Here is a 27,565-nt window from a genome sequence, read left to right as displayed (position 1 = left end):
TTGCTCTTCTAGGTCGTGATTTTGCTTTGTGAGGCGCTCCACGGCGGCGGCGAGCGTCCTCACCTGTCTTTCAAGCGCAGTTGTAGGAGTTTCTTCTTCTTGAATGTCGTTGTTGGTCGCCATTGAGCGAGTGAGTACCATGTAACTCTCTTGTCTTGAAAGCGAGAACGTGTTAAAGCGGTTCCCACAGACGGCGCCAACTGATGATGCCGGAAATATGCCCACCAGTGAGTCACATGTTCCTCCTAGGATCGCAAATGGCACCTGCACAACGAAAAGGAATAACCTAGCGGGGGGTACCGGTGTGGTACCGGCCAAACACCCTCCGAAGGTCAAGTTAGAATTTTTCTCACTGCTCTAGAGTGCTAGAGAGGGTAAATTATGCATACGTTGGTTTGTGAGGGTGCTTGGGTTTTTATAGTAGAGAGGGTTGACCCTCTTTTCCTTGGAGTAGAAGTCTTTTCCTTATCGGAGTCTTCTTGGGCGTATTTTACGGGATTCTTTCCATATAGGAGTCCTTAGGTTTCATGAAACGTGGGGAGTAAGTTAATTGTATACGTAAACGTGCAGAATAGACATTCCATAGACTGACGCCGTCAGTTTATGTTATCCCGTCAGTATACGCTCATCCCGTCAATCTTCAGGATGTCCGGCCCTATGTGGAGTTCTTTTACCTTAGGTCACCGTCAGCCTCGAAGGAAAACTGACGGCAAAACCATCTCGTCACCTTTGTTAAGCCTGCATCTTCACCCTTGTCAAATCCGCGCCGTCGCCCTTGTCAGGTCTGTACCATCGCCCTTGTCATCATAATTTTATCCTCATCAAAGTTATCGGAGGTTAATTGGCGGAAGTTAATCTGGTTTTGTACCGCCATTTCTAGACATGATTCATCACTTGGCTTGCTAAGAAAAACAATTACATACTTGGGATAAACTCTTATAGTGGGGGGTACAAGGGGATAATCTGTGTGCTTTCTGCAGAAGTTGCATAGGAAGTTCAGACCTTTTATTTTTTAAATGGAGTTTGTCAAAAATATTATGGGGGGAAGTTATGAAGAGATGCCTAATAGACTCTCTAGAAACAAATTGGAATAAGGTTGGTTGAATGGTGGTTAGAAAGTTAAAAAAGTAAAAGCCTTCCTCATGTAAGCAACTTCACATTTCAACAATTTGATGTAAATAAAGTGAGAATGCAGTTCCATGTAGGGAAATATAAATCAAGAAACTTAAAAAAAAGATTAACAAATTAGATTACAAGTAACTGATCATTATGATGATTTAGTGTAGGTATTAAACTTGAAAATGAAATGTCAAAAACAACAAAAACACTCAACTCTGTTAACCTGGCCACAGAATCAAAAACCAGAAAAGGAATGTTAAGATAAAAAGAAAAAATTTGCAATCACCATTGAAGGTAGGTGGATACTATATACATTAAATATCTAGGTATCTGTAAGTGAACTATAGTTCATAAAGCAATTGCAACAATCATCAACAACCCATGAAATTTTAATTATTTTACAATCTTACAGGATTAATTAGTAATGCATGCAACCCTAAAATCATTTAGGTTTGCTAGATATTGCTGATTTGCCACAAGAGGTGGTGAATGTGATCAAGGGAAATTTTCATACATGCAAAAAGCATCATTTATGAAAGTTGAAGGTATTTTCTAGCAACAAAAACTTGGGTTCTACCCTCAGAAGTTGATACCATTTCTTCCTGTTGAAAACAATGAGTAAATGTTTTGTAAGACAAGCGAACAATAGACAACTTTTTCTCATGAACTTATAGCAAAATACAATTTCAATAAGATCATCCCACGAAGCTACAAAATTATCTAGGGAGAAAAATGCCAAGGCAAAAGCCAACTTCATACACCATGGAGTAAATAAGTATTAGTGCATTAACATTATCATCATCCTAGCCAAACTGTTGTAGCTGTACAATGCAACATGAAATGGAAAAATGCAAATCAACTATTTTGTCACTAAAAAAGGCACTAATGTTTCGAGCCTTTTTATTTATAATATAATAAATAAATAAAAAAGAAGTTTCAAGCCTTTTATTCCATGGTTCTTACTCAATTTGGGAAATCTATGAGAATTCTCCACTCAGACAATGGAGGGTGCTCGTAGATCAAGCTTTGTTGAAGTATTTCATAGACATTTAATTCTTCATCAATCAGACCTCATGTGAAAATAACTCTACAAGACTGAGTTTAAGAATGGAAAATAGACATCTACACACTGAGGTTTGAATAGTCACAGGAGGTCTCTCAAGGAGAACGTGTAGGTGAAAATTGGAGTTTTCCTGATACTCCCATGGGAAAAATAGCAATCTATGCTCTGAGCTTTGAATAGTCACAGGAGGTCTAACAAAGAGAATGTGTAGATGTCAATAAAGGCTATCAAGTTAGAATTGGAGTTTTTCTTGAAACTCCCACAAAATGTTGAGCAATAAAAAACTTACAAATTCTGTTGCGATAGGCCATTTTCCCAAGAGATAAAGAAACATTTCAAAGTATATGATCAACACTTGGTACAAGTTTTCAGCATAGAAACATAGACATAATTTGTCCAATCTATTGTAAAGGGCAGGTGAGTTTTCTGGCCAAGAGCAGTGCACTCACTGCTAAGATGCTCCATGGGGATTATATGCCTTCATAGGTCGTGGTACTATTTTGGTATTTTGTACTGCTTTTTTCTTTCAAAATTGTGTTTATTATTGTATCAATAATGGAGGAACACTCATGGCTAGCTTTTTCTTTAGCATTTTATGTTTTATACTCTCTTTTGAATAAACTCACTGTCATTGACATAGTATATAATAATATTAAAAAACAATAAGAGAAAGTTATTTGGTAAGAGGCAACTTAATTGATCTTTGTAACAAATTGGTCGTGATAGATACCAAACCAATGAGTCGGCTTCAAGAGAATGGATGGTGAATTTTATAAGTTAACATGGGGTATTCTGGTTGTTCCACCAAAATTACTACATTTGAAAGACACTCAAGAGCTCCTCATAAATATAACATCAACATGCTGAGAGTGAAGACATTAGGCAACACTTCATCCACGTAGATATAAGTCTTAACACTTGGTCACAAGGACCAAGCAACATAATTTACAATTATTTGAAGTTCAACCAAATACTCACAAGGACCAAGCATATAATTACTGTCTCATTTTTTTCCCCTGTAGAAATTTATATCACAAGACAATGGAAACATAAAAATGAAAAACCAAAGATTTGAAACATAATACAGGAGGTACCAACAAGTGGGTAATACATGTAAAGTAAGAATTCTTTTAAGCTAGGAACAGAACTTGCCTTTGGGGTAGTAACTCGAACCACAAGTGTCCTTCCATTAAGGGTATGTTGAGCCACAAGCATTTTTTGAGTCGGACAGCATGAATATCATATAATTTAATTGGAAAGAATGTCCACTTGCTTAACCTACCTTGATTAAATATAATTATCTAGCAGATTAATACCTAAGAATTTTCTGAAGCTTAATCTGATATAGCCAAATCCACAAGAAGGTTTCCAATTAGCCAAAAAGTTGCAGAAACCCACCATCCATATAGAGTTTAATGTGGAAACACAATGAATGTATACCATCTAAGGCATGATAGGATTAAGATTTAACTCTAAAGTGATCTCAATGATTGCTCATCAAACCAATGCATGTAAATGTCAGTCTCCTAATAAGTGAGGGAGGTAGAAACTTAGGTAATCATGACCAATAGACAACTGGGAACTTTAATAGTTCCCATTTGTATAGAAGAATTTTACCAATACTATGTAATTTTAAGTTGTTGCAGGTGAGCAGGGTGAAATATTATAGAAAGTTACGACACCTAACAAATACTAAGAAAATTCATAATCCAGCTAGGCTAAAAAATAATGAAAAAGAGAGTGCCACATGCATGGCAAACCAAAAGGTATATCACATGGCATTCAAATTGAGTATGTTCAGTACTCATTGGGTCATCATCATATTTATTAATTCTCAGTACTTGTTAAAAAGACCTAGATAAATTTGGGCCCTAAGCAACTTCTAATGATGAAAACTATTATACCAAATATTTAGAGGCTACCATCCCACACACATACCTGACTGCAAAATCCTTTTGCAAGTCCATCAAGCTAAGGGGCAAGTTTTGTTGCTGGATTAACAATCAGACAACCTTAGGCCCTATTTAAGAAAAGAAATGCCAAGGAACTAAAAGAAAAAAGAAATATATAAGGTACTTTTCCATTCATCTATTCTTTTTTCAAACAACAAAGATTCTAAAACTTTAAGAGCCAAAGGAAGGCCATTGGCATAATTCACCAAGTCCTTAGACAATTCCACATAATTTTCTTCAGGATAGGGTTTCTTGAAAGCTCTCCAACTAAAAAGCCGCAAAGCATCGTTGTTATTCAATCCCTTGACTGTATATATATCATCCATACCACATCTTCTCAACAAGTGGCTATCTCTACTTGTTACAATTATTCTACTCCCTGAACCAAACCAATCATGGTTCCCAACTAATGCTTCTAATTGTTCTTCTCCATCTACATCATCAAGAACAATAAGAACCTTTTTATTACGTAGTCTATTCCCCATAACATTGATCCCCTCAAAATCATTCGATATATTTTTTTTACTTCCCTTAAGGATGTTAGAAAGAAGTTGTTGTTGTAAAGAAACTAGATGATGATTTTTAGTTTTTTCTCTTACATCAGCTATAAAGCTGCTAGCTTCAAAGCTGCCTGAAATTCTTTCATAAATTTCTAGTGCAAGAGTTGTTTTACCCATTCCACCCATCCTGCAAATCCCAACAAAGTGAACACCACCCGAACCTCCAACAAAATATAAATCCAACATTTCCATCACACGGGATTCTATTCCAACAAGTTCCTTGGAAATGGTACTTTGAAATATAAGATTCAATTCACTAGATATCCTTTCAAGGATCTCTTGGATAATTATTGATTCATGCCTGCAAAGAAGGTAGCAAAACAAGAACTTTGATGACTGTATAATATATAGCATAAATACAAGAGAATAAACGTTCAAAATATAAACTTAGATTCATTTAACAAAAGGGGAATCCAAAAAGTGCATAATATAGCATCGTAATTGAGGTTTGATTTGTTTGTCACATCGGACGGTCTGTGAGAACCATGTGCAGAAAAACAGAGGAAAAGCCACCCAATAAAGAACCAATTCATCTGCTGGATCTACAATGGAACAGACTTCTAGGCTGCACTCATGACGTTAGTCCTAAATCTGACAACAAAGAATGGCAATCATTTCGCAATGTGCGGGAGATTAGAGCAGTTGGAATCCATTTGAAGTCAAAAAATAGTAGTTACTAATATTTATGCTTCTGGCCTATTCATTTGCCCAGAACATTTTAACTGCTCAAAGAAGAAATTCTACAAGAAATAATAATTAGATGAAAATGCAGTGTTATTGTGTGGTATTGTGCTCTTTATTTTTTTGTGATTGAGTTTTATTTTTTATTTTTTATTGAATATCAATGCTTGATATTGCTATATTGTTAATTGGCTAATGATGTACACCATTGGGCTATAAATTGATAGATTAGCTAAAAATTTGAATTAGCCTTAATTACAACTTGGGATCTAAATCATTACCACAATTAAAATTTGGTAATTGCAAGAAAGAAAGGCAAAGAAGAGGAGGATGTAGTGAGAAATAAATTGTGTTTGAGATGGCATTTTTCTAACCTTTATATCATTTATTTGCCGTTTGTCATCCATCAAAATAAAAATTGGACAGAATGGGAGGGTTTTAAACGGTAGGCAAGCCAAATGGAAAATGATATAGGTATGACCACATGAGAAATCTACTACGAATAGAAGTATATATGGGATTACACCTTGCACATTACGAACTTTGGAAATTACAAGCATATTGATAAAGTCTATGTCTAAACACAATTGTCCTGATCAGGACCCAGCTTGAGTCCTGTTTTGAGATAATAGATATTAATTGGGCAGAAAAGTTTTTTTTGGGTGGGGGGAATGTATGAGTGACGCACATGTGTGCACGCACAAAATATAAAAATAACATATTTGTTATAATGTGTTTATCTACCAGGGATTTGTTTACACATGAATAAGCCATTTTGTGATTTTTTTTTTTAAATGTATTTAGACATTCTAAGCTAAAAGAAGGCAAGCATTTGAATTGAGGCCAACTATAAGAAGCAAAGCCTCATTGACTCAACAAATCATTTATATATAATGTGGATTGCGAAGTCTTTTTTTTTTTTTTTTCTTTTTTTGTTTGTCCATATTGAGTAATTCAGTAATAGACTACCATGCCTCATACAATGCAAAGGCTCTTCAACCAAAGTCAAACTTAAGCTTAAAATTCTCTGAGGGTGTGTTTGGTTGGGGTAAAAACAGGAAGGGTGGAAAATGTTGTTTTCCACTGTTTGGTTGAGGAAAGAAAATAAGAGTGACAAACAATAGGGGAGAAAGTTTTCCCTCTTAGGCCCACTTTTTTTATCCTCTCAAATTGGAAGGAAAATGAGGAGAGAAATGCATTTTACGCAAATACCCTCACTTTATTACACTCACCTACCCCTCTCACTTTCCCCTAATTATATAACAAGAATATAATAATCAATTTACATAAACTACATTTTCCATCCTCTCCTTTTTCTTTCCAACCAAATAAAAAAGTTTTTCACCCTCCCACTTTTTCATCCCTCCAACCAAACACACTTGAGGGAAACTAAATTTTTTCTATCCTTCCACTTTTCCATCCTCTCACTAATTTTCCATTCTCCTACTTTTTCACTCTTCCAACCAAACGGACCTCATAATATACATACAAGGGAGAAACATAAATTTTCTCTAGTTAATCAGATTAGAAAAAGCAAATAAAATCTGTCATGTTTTTCCACGGGAAAGTCGACAAAGCTTTTAGTGTAGAAAAATTACCATATTGATAATAACGTGAACAAAAAGTAGTCTAGCGAAAGACAAATGTTGCCTATCATGTAAATCACATCCAGAGATAGTGCCCACTTCTTTCAAAGCAGCTTTCCATGCTTGCACATCCTCTTTGTTAATCTTGGGATCTTTTTCATGCTTCTCAAAGGCTTCAGCAAGAGCACCCATCTAGTTTCGTACATCGGAGGGATCAACATGGTAAAAGATGGGCAAAACTGTCGACTTGGTCTCTTCTATGCATTCAACAATCTTAGCTAGTTCAATCAAGCACCACCTTGAAAAAGCATAGTTTGTTGAGAGAACGATAATTACATACTTGGACTCTTCTATTGCTTTCAAGAGCTGCGAAGAAATATACTTCCCTTGCTCAAGTATCTCATCATCATCCCTGAAGGTGATAATACCCTTTTGTCTCAAAGCAATATAGAGATGGTCTGTAAAATTCTTGCAGGTGTCAACTCTGCAACAACTAAGGAACACATCGTATTTCAAAGAAGAAGAAGAAGAGAAGGAGGAGGAGGAGGAGGAGGAAGCTGTTTGAGTGGACATAGAAGGATTTGGAAGAAATTGGATCAATGACCAAAAATTTCAGTCACTTTCCCCGTAAAACACCACCAAATTAAGATAACCAGAGAAAAAAAGAAACAAGAAATAGATTTTCAGTGCGTAAACTGAAAAGCTGTTGACAGGAAAATCTTAGAAGATGAAAGCAAGTGAGGTTGAAAATTGAGAATTGGGTTTGCGTTCAGCTGCAAAGAAATGGAAGAAGAATAAAGATAAAGATGAGGTTAGCATGAGGATGATGACATTGCAGACTTGCAGTGTTTGAGAGAGAAGGAAAACAAATTAACAAAAGAGATTGTCGGAGTTGGTGCGCTTTTTTTTTTTTTTTTTTTTTTGGGAATTCACTACTTCAAAATTTGTAAAAGGTGTGGTTTGTCAAGTCAACAAAGCAGTCTTCCTTTCCATTAAATTACTATTTACATTATTCTAAAATATATATATATATATATATATATATATATATATATCATTTACATACTTAAAGTCCTCTCTCAAAAAAAAATACTTAAAGTTTAGTTATTTACACTACCGCATCCTCTTGATGCGATGGTCACTCTATAAATATAAACGCTTGTGGGGTGTAGGAGGTAAGGACCGGGATTCAAGTCTCAAAGAGGAAACTTCACACACATATACACTTAGATTATGTTATAATAGAATTCTATCTTGTATTAAAAAAAAAAAAGTTTAATTATTTACCATCACGCACCTTTGGTACAGTAGCCACTCCACAAGTATAAATACTTATGGAGTAAGGGCAGGGATTCAAGTCTCCAGAAGAAAGTTTCACACACATATACACTTAGATTAAGTTAGAGTAGAAATTCTATCTTGTATAAAAAATAAAAATAAAAAAAGCTTAGTCATTTATTATTTATCCCTTAATTTTTAAATACTTAAATTGGACTCATAACATTATGTAGCGTTTTATTCGCACATTATTCTCATGAAGAAAAATAAATTATTTAATCAACGTTAATCAGTATTGTTATTGAGGCAAATGATTGTTCTTTAGTTCTTTATTTATTGGAGGAACTCTAGATGCAACATCAATCCGCACTCACATGCACAATAGATTTAGGTGTAGTTAATCTTTCTCATATAGGATTCAACTATATATGTCCTTTAAAAGTTAAAGAAAAATTCCTTGAAAATCTTAATTACATATACCGCTGCTCTTATAATAATTGCCTAGCGTTGATGGCCTTGTGTTTATTGATGACTTTCTCATGAACAAGGTTTGATGTGGCATGTTAGAAGCAATTTCCCTAGACTAATTTATTTGATAAGTCAATTTTCCTAGATTAATTGAGCAATTTCTTGGAAGATAATGGTTAAAGGTGACTCTCTTGTGAACAATGTTTGATGTGGCATGTCAAAAGCTATATTTATAGTCTGTTTGAATGATGGCTCTCTTATTTATCTCTATCAATTTCTCTTCTCTCTTTTCACTACTAAATTGTTTTTCTCCTCTCTCCTTCCACATAGTATGGAAAAGTGGTCCAAATGTAGGATAGATTAGGAATTTGCCTACATTTAGTTGCGGTGGGTTTAGGGTTAAGAAAGAAGAAGAAGAAGAGAAAAGTTAGGGCTAATTAGGGGCTGTGAACAGTACTCGTGAACAATAACCTTAGAAAGAGAGAAGGAGAAAGAAACAACAAGGCCAACGTGACTATTGCTCAAAACACAAAATTTTATTAGTCAACTCATTCTATTCTTTGAATAAATTGAGCACAATACATATAAAGACTCTTACTTATACTAGTAGTAATAGGATTTCTACTAGTATTAGGATTTCTACTAGTATTAGGACTACAAATAAAACTTAGTTAATACTAACTTGGACCCAAAGTAAATAAACCTAAAATACTTTTAGAGTACCTTGGAAGATTCTAGACTCAACTAAATTACCAAAATACCCTTCATCCACAAAAATTACAAGTTTGCCCCTCCATATAAAACTGACCATAACTAATAAAATAAATACCCAAATTAAAAATTGTTTTAACCCAAAAAACTCATACTTAGACCATTAAAAGGGCAGGTCTTTTTTTGAGAAAGACACAGGACTGAACACACACACACACATAGGGGAGTGGGAACCCGGGTTTAATATCACACAACTCACAACATACAAAAGCCGGTAACTCTTGAATGCTGTGTGAAGGCTTTAAACCCATTGGGAGACACACACTTGGGCGATGTGGGACAAACCAACTTGATTGCTTTTTTTGAGAAAGACATAGGACTAAACACACATACACACACAGGGGAGTGGGAACCCGAGTTTAATATCAAGTGGGTTTGTCCCACATCGCCCAAGTGTGTGTCTCCCAATGGGTTTAAAGCCTTCACACAACATTCAAGAGTTACCGGCTTTTGTATGTTGTGAGTTGTGTGATATTAAACCCGAGTTTCCACTCCCCTCTGTGTGTATGTGTGTGTGTGTTCAGTCCTGTGTCTTTCTCAAAAAAAAAAAAAGGGGGTAGGTCTTTCACTTCAAATGAGAACCCAATAAAATAATTCTTGAATAGGTGAATTTGCAAAGTAATAGTATTTTAATCTTCCATGACTCCATCAGGTCCAAACAGTCTTCCAAGCAAACAAATTTGAAAAATTCTAGGGACACACCTAATTGCACCCAAATTTCATAATTGTTAACTTGTGCGATTATAAGTGAACACTTTCTACCCACCACTTTTCATTGACCACTCATAATTGCACAAGTCTACAAATTATGAAATTTGATGTGAGAATGTGTGTCCATTAGCAGCTTCAACAAATTTAGATGCGAGGAGCATACATGCTAAAGTGGAAACACAATAACAAATGCACAAGATGCAACATTAATCTGCACTCAAATGCCAATAGGCTAGTTAATCTTTCTCGCATAGGATGCAACTATGTTAATGCAAGAGCAAAACCAAAATTATTTTAGAATTTACATTTTCAGATTTTTGTATTTATCTCATAGGAAATTGGATAATTGTAAACCTTTATTCGGATATGGATTAAATTTGAGATTAGATAACGATTGGTATTTGAGTTTAGTTAAGATTAGTTTTATTAGTTGTTATCTTTTACTATCTCTTTATTTCTTGAGAGCTCTAGCTCTATAAAAGAGCCTAGTTTATTTGTATTGGAAGATAGACGTGATTAATGAAATTCATATCGGATATTTTTCAATAGTTGGGTGTTGATTCCTAACACCTTAGGTGCTAATTCCAAGTGACCCTAAGTGCTGATTCTTAAGTTTATCTTTATTTTCCTTGTTACTTTTATTTTTGTCCAGCACAATATGTTCTTTGAAGTTTGGAATTCCTTGTTGAAGTTTGAAATTCCTTGAAAAGCTTAATTCGTATATACTACTCTAATAATAATTGCCTAGTGCTAATGGCCTCATTTTAATGGTGACTTTCATGTGAACAAGGTTTGATCTGTGGCACATCAAAAGCTATATTCCTGGTCTAAAGTGGGAAATACAATGACAAAAGAGGGATGAAATACAAAGGTGCTAAAGTGGGAAGCCAATGACAAATGCAACCATCAAACATATTAAGAAATTATAGTGTTAAGCACTTGGTCTAGGTGCATCTCCTTACTCCTCAAGACTCAAAAATTGTTGCATCTACACAAAAGAAATGTGAACGACTCTTGTTTTTATCATTTTGGATAATTCAGAAATTATTATTGATTTGAAACACACCAATACAAACAGAAACACTTGAAACACTCAAACTTTAGCTAGTCCACTACAACAAAGGCATCTGCCTTGACATAAACTCCTTTCTTAGCATGAAAACAGTGTTATATCATCCCAACCCATTTCTTCACAGAGACGCGAGTCTTTAGACTAAACTACAGCCCCTGGTTGGTGTTAATCATACCCAACATCTTGTTTTTACAAACAAAACAATCACAAACCCAACTACTAGCAAACTTTTAACCAGAGGTCATGAAGGATGAAACAAGGCACAAACCAGTTACATCGGAGAACTCTGTTTAGGATAAAGTTGCAGCCACTTCCTTTAAACATCAACCTAAACTTGACATCTTTTCTCAAACTCTTCATATGTTTTCCTCTGTTTTGACCTCTCCAAGAATTCTTGAGTTTCTCTGAGATAATAAGGAATTTATGAGGCTCTTTCCTTTGATACTCCGGCTACCCACATGAGTGCCTATTAGGCCCAAGCACGTCCCAAAGCCGACAAGAGGCATATCATGATGACATCTAGGACACACCTCTGCCCATTCTTTCATCCTGAAGAAAAATGCATCATGATATTAGTCATGCCAAAAACATATGGGCAACACCCAAAAGGATGTGATACATACTACTAAGAATATGCAATTACAGTACAAAATCAGATTACATGGTGTGCAAATAGCAACGTGAAAAAACCATGCAATACTAGGAAAAGCCTCTGAATAGTTACTAAATTTCAATTTGCATCCCAGGATGAATTTTGCAGAATATTTTTCATTTGTTTTCCATTTAGTGCTACCCTCAATCATGTGTTCATTTTCCGCCTTGTAGTCACATCTCACCATCTTGATTTTAGCCATTACTAGTCTTGTGCAATTTTGAATCTTTGCTATATAGATAAGGTGGTAAAAGTATCTCTTGGCAAGCAAGCCCATTTAAAACCTTGAACAAACCCAAGAAGGTTTAACACATCCAACTACATGCTGCATGGCCATGGTTTAAGCATTTTGAAATAGTTGTCAAGAAAAAAAATGCAGAAAGTAATATTCATCAGCAAACCTTCTACACCATTCCCAATTAACCTAGATGCAAATCCACTACTTTTACCTTGGGAAGATACAAGTCCAAAGCATGGCCAAACTGACTGAAATGCAACTGCACATTATCCATAGTAGCTTCAATTGGAATACATCCTATGAAAAGCCTCTTTCCCCACTTAGCAGCTGAACCCATCAAAGGACAGCACAGTCATCAGCAGAAGTAGCACCAACCACCATTTTTGCGGTCATCAGCAAGTCCTCTTTACCTCCAGAAGATAACACTCAATCCACTGGCATTTGCCCAGTTACATGAGCATGATCCGCAGAAGACGCAGTGTCAACAACAATCTGCACACTCCTTGCCCCCCAAACAAAAAAAATTGACAGCTTGAGAGCCAATATATTAGCATAATTCTAATTTACAACAAGGACATCCTTAATGACTGTAAGAAGAACTAATTGATGTCTAGTAAAATTGGAGCACCAAATTAGAAAACACAAAGATGCTTGGGAATTAATTGAAAGTCATAGCATCTATGAACAAAGTTTCTTTGGCTGTTTCATTTACTGAGGTATGTTTAAAAACCCACCAAAGAACCAGAACATTAAGAATGTCAAAAACTGTGGTTTGCTAGCATTGAGGTTTGTATAAAGCTTCTCATTCTATCATTCTTCCTTAATTAAAAAACCATTGTTTAAGTTTAAGAAAAATAAATAATACATAAGGGCTCATATAACTTTTGAAAATATATTTTATAGCGCAGGTTGAGATACAGAGAACATTACAAATCATATGCTCTGGAGAACAGTACAAATCATGCACATGAGATCTATGAACACAATTCCAAATCGGCACATTGTCCCACAATAAGTTATACTTTCTTAGTAAAAAAAAAAAATGCATTTACGTTAAGTAAAGAAATTTCTAGCAAAGCCAAACACAACTGGCTTGCTGGAGCCGTGCTTATGTGTTCTGAAAACAAAACCATAAGAAAGAATAAACCCTAGAATTTTGTCACTCGTCCAGTTTCTATGAAAAATACAGGATAAGAAAAAAAAAATTATATGTTTCAAAAGAAACCCAGAAAGTTGAGAACTCAAGAACTAAGCCCAGCACTACTATTTCAGCCCATATTAGTCGAGCATTATGATTCCCCGAAACTAAAACATCAAAACGAGACAAAATTCAAAGCTTTGTATCCTTTCTACATTAATTTTCCTCAAGTTTCCTTGCAGCCAAACAGAGAAATAGTCACATACACAAAAACAAATGTTTAGATGAATATGTATACATACACATGCTTTCAGGTGATCTTTGTGGGATCTTTTTTGATCTTTTGAGTTTCTGAAACCTGTTCCACTCCATCATCATCATCAGCCTCAACCCCAGAGACACCCAAAGACTGTGTAGTGGTGGTCGTAGCACCAAAACCCATACTACTGGCAGAAGGATGATCATCTCTGCTGTCAAGCATGCCATGGTCCATTTATCTGATCTTGGTTTCTAAATGACAAATTAGATGATGAGAAGTTTCTAATTCCAAATTGTTAAGAATCATGTCTGGATGCACTAGTAGACTAAAAAAAGTTGCATAGTTAACAAGGAAAACTAAATAAATAAAATAAAAGTTTGGGCTGAGTACATCGATAAAGATGATTTTGATCAGTAATAACACAATTAAAGAATAAAGGATAAACTATAAGTTCATTCAATATATTCAACTTAGGCATTCGACCATTACTTTAGTCATATGGATTTTTATGTATACTGAGATGGACCGAATAGACCAAAGTGGACCAAACAGGGCCAATGTGGACCGAATTGAACTGAAGTGGACCAAAATGCTACACTGATATGGCTTAACAAGAACGTAAAGGTAATAAATGATACGCTTCAATTTTTAGATTTTATATAGATTTGTATCAAATAATTATTTTCATCTAATAACACATGAATATTTGAACACCATCAAGAATCATCTACCAAATAAATCTTAATTAAATTAGTAAATCTACTTAATATTATATATAGGATCATAACATCACTCATAAAATTTTTTAAGTGTATTGAAGGAAAATACTTGTCTGGAATCCACTTAGGTCCAATTCTCTGGTTTCTATACAGAGCAAACCTCCTCTGGTGGACATTGGAGAAATAGATAGAACTATTAGGGCCAAGGGGCATTTATACAATGCTGTTAGGTCCCAGTGTCACACCAGATGCATCCATGATATCCTGTCAACATATCATACATGTCGGAACTATGTAATGGGACGCTTATGTTGTATGTAGAATCAAGCAGAAGGTAGTATTTCCCATCGTATCATTTGAAACTTAAAAATAAAAATGAGAAAACAATAATAAGCTTCTTACACTCATCTTTCACCCAAGTAAACACGCTCAAGAGCTACTAATTTTTAGACTTCCCTTCTCACCTTAATAAGGTAATAAGGCATGGCATGGTCCTCCTTCCCTATCAATGACCTCACCAGACAATGGCCTTAGACTAATCATTCAGTGAATTAAACCTTTGCAGCTTAATGTAAGATAAAATAAACTTTTCAACTCCAAGAATCCATTGCTTTCTGTGGAAACTAATCAATCCGTTGTAGTCAACAATCTTTGAATTCATCTGCAAGAAAAATTCTGAAACCACCTATTATTTGGAAAATGTTTTTATTGGACAGAGAAATGATTTTATTATTTTTCCTTCACTTCTAAATCTTATTCTGGTTTGTGATTATTCATCTTGAGCAGAAGCAGTAGCTATACCTAGATTGATGGGTGTCTCCCTTCAGAAAGCTAGTTCGCTATGTAAAAAATGTGATGTTGACAATACCGTAAGTTCCCTAGTACCAGATGTTAACAATACCGTAAGTGCTAATCTGGTTTTCTACAGCCATTCAGAGACGTGCTGCACATGCTTTCATCCATTGGCTGGTTATGAGATACATATTATCCTCTTGGGGTAAACATTTCTAGTGGGGGTACAGGGGGATGTTCTGTATTCATTTTGAAGAAGTTTCACAGACAGTTGAGACCAACTATATTTTGAATGCAGTTTGTCAAAAAGATTGTGGAGTGAAGTTATGAACAGATTCTTCATAGACTCTCCCGAAACAAATTGAAATAAGGTTGCTAAATGGTGGTTGGAAAGTTTAAAAGGTAAGAGTCTTAAAGCTTCCTTGTGTAAGTTAGTCCTTATGTAAGTTAGCATGGTAGGTGTTATATACCATGTTGAGGAAAGAAAAAGACCACAAGACATAATGAAGAACAAAACAAATTTTGATTTCAAATTAAAGACAAGACACTTCTGCATAGACACACACCACACTTTGCTTACACAATAGACACACACATCAACTTTTGCCTTTTACACTTTTCCAAAACTAAATTCTTATAATGCACACACCAAGTCACTCGCACTTGCTCTGCACGATGGACACATGCAATTTACTTTACCACACTCACTCTTGTAAGGACATATACACTCACACTAGGAACTGGTGCTTACACTTCACACACCAAATAAGCATCATCACTTCCTATTTATACTTGGTTCAAGTCAGTTAAGTCACCGACTTTGATATTTCTAGCCCAGTAACAGTAAACTGCTTTCTCTAAGCTTCTAGACATCCTAAAATTGTGGCTAGACTTTAATTGTGCAAGAGAGTCTTGTAGAAAGAAAATTCCAGAGAGAGAGAGAGGTGGTGTTTGATTTTTAACATACCATTTATGGAGTCATAGAAATGCCAGAATTCATGGAAGGAATACTTAAAGTGAGGAATAGTTGAAGAAATGCAAGATTGGCCTAAGGATGGCAGCTAGAGGGAATTTCATAGACTCTAGCATGAATATATCTCTATGTGAAAGATGGAATATTCCACTATTATTTCTCAAAATGAAGCCAGGGAATCTTGTGCAGTCATGCTGAATTGTTTCCTGCCGCTGTGTTTCCTGCTACATCTATAATTTTTATGCTAGGTGCTGTTGTGATTGTATTTGGTGTCCTAGTAAGAGTCAATATTGCATTCGGAAAATCCAGAAAGTGTTTCTTTAAAGAAAGTTTTGCTCTGCTTCAAATATGTCTAAATCATGTCTAGTTGTTCTGTTGTTGCTATTGTTATGCTGCATATGGCTTTGTACTGAGTGTTTTCTTAATAATATTTTTCATTCATCCAAAAACAAAAAAAAGCTAGGCCCAAGTTCATGTAGGTATGCAACCTTGGAAAATTTGATCAACAGGAAAGCTAAATATAGGAAATACACAAGTTTGGTATAAATTTATGCTCACTGTTGAAGTATTCATCCACAGAAATTTTGAAAAAATCCAAATGAGGCGGTACTGATGTGACATGTGAGTTGAAGTTACACCATGGGGAAGTAATATTTAATCAAATCACAAAGAAAAGAGGAAATAAATGAGGTATTTGAAATAAATCCATGACAGAAAACTGGGGGGTGGATGCATACCAGTAGCTTAGAAGGGTAATGAAGGCAGCAATGCAAGAGGATATTGTACATCTTGTTTTCCCTCATCCTTAAGCATGGAATCAACGTGTAATCTGAGTCTTTTAGGCTAAGCTTCTTCAACATAGCTTCTAAATCTACAGGGTCTTGCTTCACAAACAATTTTGCTTATATCTTTCTCCATTATCAACCATCAATTGACAAATGAGACCCCAATTATCAGATAAAGAAGTCATGTAGCCATGACAAAGCCTACACTTCAGCACCTTCAAGCTTTGGCAGTTGCTAGCAATAGAAGCTTCCATGCAATTGTATTGATTCAACCAATCTGGACGTGATCCACACAATATATAGGACTGCCACATCAATGCACCTAGATGGAACCACTTGACATCAGTTTTCAAATGACAAATAAGACGATGAGAAGTTTCTTATTCAGAATTGACAAGGATGGTAGTTGGATGATTGTAGTCTGATAAAGAAGTGCATTAAAAATATGATTTTGACCAGCAATAACCAAACAGATGATATAATTGATAGCATAGTATCCATATACTGCAAATATTCTAAAGAAAGAAATTAATATTATAGCTTTACTCTATTAACTCAATAGAGCTAACTTGTCATATAGACACATGCACATCAGGAGTTCTAGACAAAATTTTGTCCTTAAATCAAATTATTAAAATAAAAACAGAAAATAATGATATTTTGGAAGTTTGTTATATTGGGACCCAAAAAAACAAGTCAGAACTCAGGAACCTAATTCAACTGTTTCAGGCCTAATTCAAGGACAAACTCAGCACAAAATACAAATACCAAAAAGGAAAATTTCCACAGCTTTCCAATCAACCAAACAATGGGTGGTGTTGTGTGAAGTCAAAATAGAAAAAGAGAAAAGAAGGGTCCTTTAAGTTTTAAAATAGTTGTCTTACTTCTAAATGATGAAACAATTGCATTAGTTCTATTGTACACCACAAGAAAGCTTTGCAAATAATTTTATCTACTTTGCTGCAATTTAACTTCACTTGAAGACAGAGGCCCAAATATTCTTCATTCCATTTGATTTTACAACACTGGAGTACCATGCATCAATTGCATTCTCCTATGGAAAGTTGTAGTAAATACTATAAAAAGAGAGCAATAACAGAGAGTTCCGAATATACCATCTAACACAATTGAACAAAAATGACTACCATACAATCAGTTCCACATGCTTTTTCGTCAGCCAGCAACGTGACAATTTCTCCTTTTCAACAAAGTCCAAATAAATACTTCTTTGTATCCAATATGAGGTAGCTGGAAGAAATGAGAAAACAAATTACCAAACTAAAAAGAACCTTGTCATAGAATAAAAAGAAAAGAAATTCAACGAATTTTAAAAAAGAAAAAAAAAAAAGAAATATACAGCTACCAACAAGCTTCGTAAGAGTGAGAAAAGATATTGACTTACAAAAAGTCAAAAGACAAGAAAGTTGATCAGCCAATTTCATCAAAGCTACCAATTTCACTGGGATTTCTCTTCCTCGCAATCAGAGTCACCTTGTTCTTGTGTGCTTGAATTCCCAAGCCAATTTCCCAAACGTGGAATTAATCTTTCAATCAGATTAGGGAGTCTTATCCTCTTTGGGTGTGGTTCGTCTTCATCATTAGAGGTAGCTTCTCCACTAGGTCCAGCCCCTTCCCCATCAGAGTCATCACGGCTTCGCTTAATTTTGGTATCTTTTTCTGAATCCTCAAAACCATCCTGATCATAAGGAGTGATGATGCAGCTGCTAGACCCAGCCTTAATTTGGTTTATTAGGTCTTCAATGTCTTGCTCGAATACCAAATGGGCCCCACATTTTGTAACCTCCAAGCCTGGACCGTAGGGTGCAAATTTAACTTCAATCTGGCTGAATCCGTTAGCATTAACTTTATTCAATATTTCTTTCGAGTCCACTCCATAGCGTGTAGAGGGGATATATTCCAGCCAAAGCTGATCCGATTCAATCTTACCAAAGTCCTCGAAAAAATAAGTGCTCGCAATAAATTCATTGTCACCAATATAACAACAAATCTCAAGCGGACCTATCATATGTACATGATCTTGATTATGAAGTTGGTGAAGTGGATGTTGCCGGCGGAATACAAAAACAGCGCACACAACAATTCCCATCAATTTGTTACATGATAAATCTGAGGGCACTTGCAGATTCACTGAAGCCCCCACATTTTGGTATCTAAACCATTTCGGAATTTCACTTCCAGGAATCTGGAGACCAGTCATCCAGTAATCCTGAAACATACAATTCATGATGCTTAGAACTCCACATGAGAGAGAGAGAGAGAGAGAGAGAGAGAGACAGACCTGGGGAGGATTAATGATACGACGTCTTAGCATTGTTGAAACTAGGTCATCGTAGCCTTGATTCTTGATCAATTTGTCGCAATTGAGAAGACGAAAACTCGGCCGAAAATCGTATTCTGGTCTTAACGATAATGTTTCCAGTGAGGTACACTTTGTTGCTTCAATATACTCAATATTTAATGGAAGCTTGGGCAACATTCGAAGATGAGTGCAACCACCCATATAAAGATCTCTCAGATTAGATAGTTGAATGATACTTTCAGGAAGGCAAACAAAATTATTTCCGCTTAAATTTAAATATTCTAAAGATGACAAGCACCCAAGAACATTAGGAATTGTCTGAACATTGCAATAACCTAGATCAAGACTGGTCAAAGAGCATAAGCCTATTAAAGAACGCTCTAGCATGCCCATGGGATCTGGACTTCTTCTAGATTGCATTAAAGGAAACCTTGTGAGCTTATTAACTGGTTTTGATGATAGCCCCACACATCCGTAGAGAGATAGTACTTTGAGATTTTTTAAGTGAACGACGGATGAAGGTAAGCCCGTTATAGCAGTCCCACTCAGGTCTAACTCCTCCAAACCTTTGATTTTTCCCAAATTTTTCGGCAATTCATTGAGTTTTGAGCAGCCAGATAAATTAATAATTTTTAGAGACATTGAACTATAACAACCATTCGGAAGACTTAAAAGGTTTTTGCAGTCTCTTAGATCCAATTTAATAAGGCTAATTAAATGCTCAATTGATAACGGTAGCCCTGTTATAGCAGTCTCATTCAAGGAAAGTTCTAACAAACATGACATATCTCCCACAACCTCTGGAAACTTCTTTAGTCTTGAACAACCTGAAAGAATAAAAGTTTCAAGAGCTTCCAAGTTGATCTTGTGTGGAAGTCTCTCAAGGCATTTGCAATTTTTCAGATCCAATTGAATAAGTCGTTTGAGATTTCCAAGAGATTCATGAATCCTATACAATTTTGTACAACTTTGAAGAATCAATTGCTCAAGATTTGGAACTCCACTAAAGTTTGGCATCTCAATCAAGTTTTCCGAGTAACTCAAGTCAATATATTTTAGCTCGTCACAACTCTATTATAAAACAACAATCAAACAGAGAAATTAAACCCTTATAAATATAATTGATGTTAAAAAAAATTCTTTGCATACGAGAAAATCTTACCTTCAATCCTTTCCATAGTTGTTTGATAAGACTGCTACGCATAATGAGTTCAACAAGTTTTTCTGGCTCAAAACTAGTTGGCATCGATTCTAAAGGATATCTAGCCCAATGAATTGAACGCAACTCACTAGAGAGATAATTGAGGCCTTGAGGAAGGTGCACATTGCTGATTTTTAGTAATCTCAAGTTTGTCATATTTGAGAAGGCTTTAACATTCAAGTGTTTCTCTTTTTTGGGAGGTGACCAAAGGAATATGCCTTTAACTGATTTGGTTCCCTGGTAAAAAAAAATAAAAAAAGTGTACTTTTGGATTAACAAAATCTTATTTGATTCTTTACACACACACACATATATATATACCATTAAAAAAGTTTTAGATTTTGTGTGATCAACTTACAGAATTTTCTTTTAGTACACGTAGGACATCCTCACTATGCCACAACCTGCTGCGTTCACCAGCCTCTTGAGGAGATTCACGACAAACAATTTCCCTACCTAATTCTTGTAGTAAATCATGCATCATAAAGTATCCCCCTGATATGGTTATAAGAGATTTTTTTAATAGAACATCTATATCAATGTCTGGCTTGTCATAGAGAATTTGTAGTAGTTTTGTTACATAATCTATGTCCTTCCCATTGAAGAAACAAGCAATATCTAAATAAATGCTTTTCTCTCTTTCCTCTAGGCTATCAAAACTTATTTCAAGCACATCTAGAATATCTTTTGGAGGATTTTCTTTATATCTAGCTAGGGTACTTTCCCATAAATATAGATCTCTATGACGTAGGAAGGAACCCAAAACTTCAAGAGCTAAAGGAAGGCCTTTAGCATAATATATAAACTTCTGAGACAACTCTTCATAACCTACTAGAGGGTGGTCTTTCTTGAAGGCTTTTTGACTAAAGAGCTTAAGAGATTCATCATTGTTTAATTCCTTAACTTCGTATATTTGAGCTTTAGCCACTTCATGTCTAATTAATAGATGTTGATCTCTGGTTGTAATAATAATTCTACTTCCTTGACCAAACCAACTTTGTTCTCCTACTAGTGCTTCTAATTGATTAGGTTGATCCATTATCATCAAGAATGATGAGAACCTTTTTATGGCATAATCTTTTCAATATCACATTGATTCCCCTTTGAACATCTGAAAAATCAATAGTCATTTCAATCAAGATATTAGAAAGCAGCTGTTTTTGTAAAGAAACTAGACCATGTTTTTCACTTTCTTCTCTAACATTGGCAAGAAAGCTGCTGCCTTCAAAATGATCATGAAATCTATCATAAACAACTTTTGCTAAAGTTGTTTTACCCATTCCTCCCATTCCCCAAATTCCTATAAAGCGAACATCATTCAACCCCATGCCTAATAAATCCACCAATTCCTCCATACGAGAGTTAATTCCAACAAGATCCTTGTGAAAAATTGAGTATGTAGAAGTCAAATTGCCAAGTATTTTTCCAACCATCTCTTCAATAACTTTTGACTCATGTCTGCAGTGAAGATAAGACCATAAGTTTATTGAGTTAACAGCGATCACAAAGAGGTAAAAGTTTCCACAAATGTATTAGTTTGATTCAATAAGGAAAAGGAATTGTAATTCTACAATAATTAAAATACTAACAAATAGTCCAAATAAAACTTATGCAACATATTTATTAGGGCTTGTAGCCTAAGCGTTTGCCCTAAACAACTTTTGTCTTGCTTATCGATGCAGTTATGCAGAAAAGTCTAAATTAGTAAGGCATAGTGGTCACATACCACCCTAAACAACTTTTGTCTTGCTTATCGACAGGGCCGGCTCAAAAACTTTGGGGACGTTAGGCAAAAATTTCAAGTGGGGTCTTTTTTATATTTAAATATTAATTAAATAATATTTATTTAAATTTTATTTTTCTTGTTTTTTGAGATACAAAATTACTAGTTGGTTATGACAAATTTTCTAAAATCGTGACTACTTTATACTTTAAATTCTAAACCTGCACAAATAAAAATTAATTTATTACATGGTTCAATAAATTAGTATCACTATAATACAATTGAGTTAATATAATACACATCAAATTATTAATTAGTATGGTAATTTATAATAATCCATAAAGTAAAAGCTTGCATAAAAAAATATTAATTTGAGAAGGTATACATTGGGTGTGGGTTTGGCCTGTTTGGGTGGGTTACTAGGTTAGTGAGTGTGTTGGTAGTGTAGCTGTGTGGGTGGGCGCTAGCTAATGGATATATGCGGAGATCTCTTGCACTTGCACAGTGGCTATGAAATTGTTTTCAACTTTTTTAGATTATAAAATATTATATACTCAACAGTTGAGTCTTATCAGTCTATCATTCTATTCTATCAAGTATCAAGTTGTGTATAGTGTGTACTATTACTGTGGAGTGTGATAGTGAGCAACATTACTTCTTCTTCTTTTTAATTTTTTTGCAATTTAAGATAGAATTGGGCAATTTTAATGCATTTTATTAATCAATAAAAGGAATGAAATTTTTTTATTTTTTTTATTAAAATATATAAATAAATAAATTATATATATAATTTTTTTTTTTTTTACAAGTGGAGGCCTTCTTTTATTTGAAGGCTTTAGGCGATTGCATCAATTTTATCCATTGTTCAGCCGGCCATGCTTATCGAAGTAGTTATGCAAAAAAGTCTAAATTAGTAAGGCATGGTGGTCACATACCAAAGAAAAAAAAAAGAAAAAGATGTGTATGATTAGGGACGAAACCAAGACTTAGAGTTAGGGGATAAAAGTATAAAAAAAAAAAAACAACAAAATGAAATTTCAAATGAGCAATTCCCAAATATGGGCCTTGCAAATCGGATCATCAATATAATATATAAAAAGAAACTCCAGATATTTGATACCCAAAATTATTACTAGAAGGTAAAGGTGGGCCTCAAAGAATCGAAGAATTGCAGATAGATGTACAAAAAGAAATTAATTGTGTAACGACCTAAATCATATAATATAATCTAAAAACCGGTTAGAATTATGAGTTTAGTGAATTGTTCATCAATGGTGTTGGGTCATAATCCACTTCACTTTTGACTCCACGCCAGGCAACAAGAAAAATAAATGCAATAGCTAAATAATGATGAGCAATATCATGCCACTATTTTTGGTTTTGGATCTTCCAAATCATTCTTGCAGGAGGTCCGGACCCATTTTTCTCTGGCATCCGTTTAATATTAACAAACTTTCAATAAAGACAAAAACAAAAAATCATTGTTTCTTAATACATTACAATGCAATCATTTATGAAAAGGAAACTTGGTGTGTGTCTTTGATGCATGCATTTGTTGCTAGGGAAGGGTAAAAATATTTTATTTAAATTTTTTTGAAGGGCTAAGTTATTTGTTTTGGGTAAAATTGGTTGATTGGATTTAATTTCTTTTAGCTTTGCTATTGGTAATTTTGTTGTTCAGATATTTTTTGGGCTTGTTATTTTTGTTTTAAATTTTAGATCCATTAATATTTTTTTTATGGCCTTTAAAAGGATCAATGATATTGTTAAGGAAGCCAAGTATAATTTTATTGAATTAAATTGCTAAAATTAGTACCTATATATATAGTAGTATTTTTTTTTTTTTTAAAAAAAAAAAAAATTGGGGGCATTGCCCCTTAAGTCTGTGAATAGCTATGTCACTGTGTATGGCTATCTTGGTCAGAATGGTTGAAAAGTGAAAGCTCACTAGTATAAATACTAGAATTAGATTAGACCCCCAATTTTTAGATTACAGCTTGATAGCTTTTAATCTACTCAATTAAATGCAGAACAAGGAAGAGTAATAAATGCATAATCAATAAGGACTACTACCTAATACAAGGGCATACATAATTGATAATTAAATAATAAACACAAGGAGTAAAGGGAAGAGAGAAAAAACCACAAAATAACACCGTAATGTGTTATCGAAGAGGAAAACCAAAGTACTCGGCATAAATACCACTCTGTGGCACTCTAAGCCGAATCAATCTACTAGTAAATAAGTTAGAGCCTCGATCTTTATTAAGACCCTTCGAGTCTCAACTATCAACGTGCTTCACTGAGCTTTGTCTTCACTAGCTTTCCGGATACCACAATTATCCCCAATTGCATCCACCATAGAATGACATGACCCAATGCTTTTCCAAAAGCTCAAAAGCAACTCATAACACTCAAAATGGGTGTGGTTTGTGTTTGAGCTAAGAACCTCTCAAAGGATATGGAATTAGAGAGTGAAGAAAACTAAGAGAAATGAGTAGAGGATTGTAGACATGCAATCTCTAACTCTCCAATGGATTTCTAAGGTTTTCTCTCTCAGAAACTCTCATTTTATTTTATTTTTCTTATATTTTGTATATCTAAATTTGGATGTAACTTCATTGAATTCAGTAAAAACTTTTAGATTTTATATTATTACTATTTTAATTAATTTTATTATATGAAATACTGGTGGTATACTTGCATGGAGTTTATATGTTTATAAATACACCACGTTTTTTTTCTTAATAAAACACAAGGACCATGTTTGGATTGGCCTATGTAATCGAATACCTCCCTCTATTAATAAAATTAAGAATAACAAGAAAATACAGTCGGCCACGCAAATTGTGTCAATAACCCTTGATCTGAACACAATCTCAGGTTGTAAGTTGTGTTATAACAAGTGCAACCAGGTGGTCAATATGATATGACTACGAGAAATCTACTTCGAAAAGAAGATTACAGGCGTTTCCTATACTCAGACAAATCACTTATTGAATGCAATTACCAAGTTCATAGTGTTGTTTGTTCAATTTGAGCTTAGAGTTTCTTATGTATGTAATATACAGGGACCAAACTGAGTTTTTCTGGTTCAACTAGGAAAAATAAATGAATACAATTTGTTATGTTAATCCATGGAAAAGTTTGAGACGTTTTGGTGTAAACATATGCGATATTGATAATAATTTGAAGAAAATTATTTTTCAAAATTCTTTAACTTAACCATGTTCTCATTGTAACAAGAAAAGGCAAAAATGTTACCCGTCATGTAAATGCCATCCAGAGGTATTTCCCACTTTTGTTAAAGCAGCTTTCCACTCTTGTACATCATTTATGTTAACCTTGGGATCTTTCTCATGTTTAGTAAAGGCTTCACCAAGAGTTCTTGTCTGGTTCCGTACGTCAGAGGGATCAACATGGTAAAACACAGGAAAAACTATCAACCCGGTCTTCTTCGTGCATTCAACAACCTTTGCTAGTTCAATCAAACACCACCTTGAAAAAGCATAGTTTTTTGAGAGAACGATGATTGCATGATCGGACTCTTCTATTGCTTTCAAGAGCTCTTCAGATATATATTTTCCACGCTCAAGCTTCTCATCGTCCCTAAAGGTGATAATATCCTTTTGTTTCAAAGCAGTATAGAGATGGTCTGTGAAATTCTTACGGGTGTCAACGCCACAAAAACTCAGAAACACATCATATTTCCGAGAAGAAGAGGAGGAGGAGGAGGCTGTTTGAGTCGCCATCGAGGAAAATGGAAGCAATTGGATCAATGACCAAAATGTTCAGTCACTTTCTCTGTAAAAAAAAACAAACCACCAAATTAAGATAACCGAAAAAAAAAAAAAAAAAAAAAAAAAAAAAAAAAAAGAGATTTTGATGCGTAAACTGAAACGATGTTGGCGGACCAACCTCGGAAGGTGAAAGCGAGTGAGGTTGAAAATGAAAATTGGGTTAGAGTTCAGCTGCAAAGGAAGGGAAGAAGAAGAAGAATAAAGATAAAGGTAAGATTAGCATAGAATGATGAGGTTGCAGTGGAAGAGAGAAGGAAAAGGCAAACAAAGAATAAAGGAGATTCTCGGAGTTGGTGCGTTTATTTATTTATTTATTTTAATATATATATATATATATATATATATATATATATATATTTAAGTCACCGACTCACTACTTCCAAATTTCTAAAAGGTATGTTTTATGTCACTACTTCGAAATTTCTAAAAAGTAGCCTAATGCTAATGCGTTTTATTCAAGTTTCTTTTTCCTTTTGCAGTCAAGTCAACAAACCAGTGCTCCAGTCCATTAAATTACCATTTACATGATTTTCAAATAAATAAATAAATATATAATACCATTTACGTTTTTTTTTTTTGGCTAAAACCATTTACATACATAAAATTTAGTTATTTATCCCCTAATCTTTAAGTACTTAATTTGGACTAATAACATTACATATGTTGCATTTTATTTGAACTTCCTTCCCATGCTCGATGTTGATATATTTGTAGAGTACAATTTAAACTCAAAATGATGTAATTATAACATACTAAAACTACACGTGAAAAAATAAATATATTTAATCTACATTAGTATTATTATTGAGGAATTTGCATGACCGGTATATGAATATTGAGGCAAATGATTTTTTTTTTTTATTCATCAAAGTGACTCAAGATGCAACATCAATATGCACTTACATGCACAATAGGCTCAGGTGTAGTTAATTTTTCTCGTGATGTGACTACATATGTTCTCTAAAGTTTAAGAAAATTCTTTGAAAAGTTTAACTCGCATATGTCATATATATGGCTCTTAGAATAATTGCCTACACTTATGGCCTCGTGTTACTAGTGACTTTCATGTGAACAAGTTTGATGTGGCATGTCAAAAGCTATTTTCATAGCCTAATTGAGCAATTGCATGTAAGACAATGGTTGATGGTTTTCTTTATTTTTTTAACAGTGACTTTTGTGAACAAGGTTTGATGTGGCACGTCAAAAACTTGTAGTAATTTTCTAGAAGATAATAGTTTATGATATTTGTTTATAGAAAATAATATATTAAATCTTAATTCTACCAAAAAAAAAATATATATATATATATATATAAACTCTTTTAGTCCTTTTTTTTTCTTTCTTTCTTGAAAATTTCTAAAGGTTGGATAAAGCTTTCTTATTTTCATCAATCTTTACTTACTTTATGGTATCTTTAGAAGTGAAGTCAAAAAAACATGCCTTTATTTGCTGTCCACCACCGACCCTTTCCCCCTCCCTAGTCCCTACCCTCAAAAGAAAAGAAGAAACGGAAACTCAATTATCAAGGTGCTAAAGTGGAACACAACGACAGATGCAACCATAAAGCTTGTTTGAGCATTCTCATTAAGAATGCTAAATATTATAAATGTTAAATTTTAACATTAAATTTATAAAAAGTACCAAAAATTAAGTTACAACAAATATGCTAAACTTTAAAAAAATAGCAATTGAGCTAAAGTGATC

The 27,565-nt window shown here is 34.4% G+C and overlaps 1 long non-coding RNA gene and 1 pseudogene across 4 annotated transcripts; both read right to left on the bottom strand.

Annotated features, from left to right (window-relative positions):
• LOC126699234 (TMV resistance protein N-like) overlaps positions 1-26,154 on the bottom strand; it is a 69,017-nt pseudogene extending 42,863 nt beyond the window's left edge.
• LOC126699236 (uncharacterized) lies at positions 11,192-18,626 on the bottom strand. Of its 4 annotated transcripts, XR_007646724.1 has the most exons (7): positions 18,220-18,626; positions 17,968-18,065; positions 17,774-17,871; positions 16,770-17,139; positions 13,592-13,799; positions 12,363-12,643; positions 11,192-11,810 (listed from the first exon to the last, which is right to left on the bottom strand). It is a non-coding gene; the product is annotated as an uncharacterized LOC126699236 (long non-coding RNA). The 4 variants fall into 4 exon arrangements; XR_007646723.1 differs by lacking the exon at positions 17,774-17,871 and having other exon boundaries at positions 12,363-12,653; positions 17,933-18,065; XR_007646722.1 differs by lacking the exon at positions 17,774-17,871 and having other exon boundaries at positions 17,933-18,065.
• Positions 26,155-27,565: the final 1,411 nt, after the last annotated feature.

This window comes from Quercus robur, chromosome 9 (assembly GCF_932294415.1).
Source record: "Quercus robur chromosome 9, dhQueRobu3.1, whole genome shotgun sequence".
In the NCBI taxonomy this organism is placed as follows: Eukaryota; Viridiplantae; Streptophyta; class Magnoliopsida; order Fagales; family Fagaceae; genus Quercus; species Quercus robur.
This window is presented reverse-complemented; position numbering and strand designations above follow the sequence as displayed.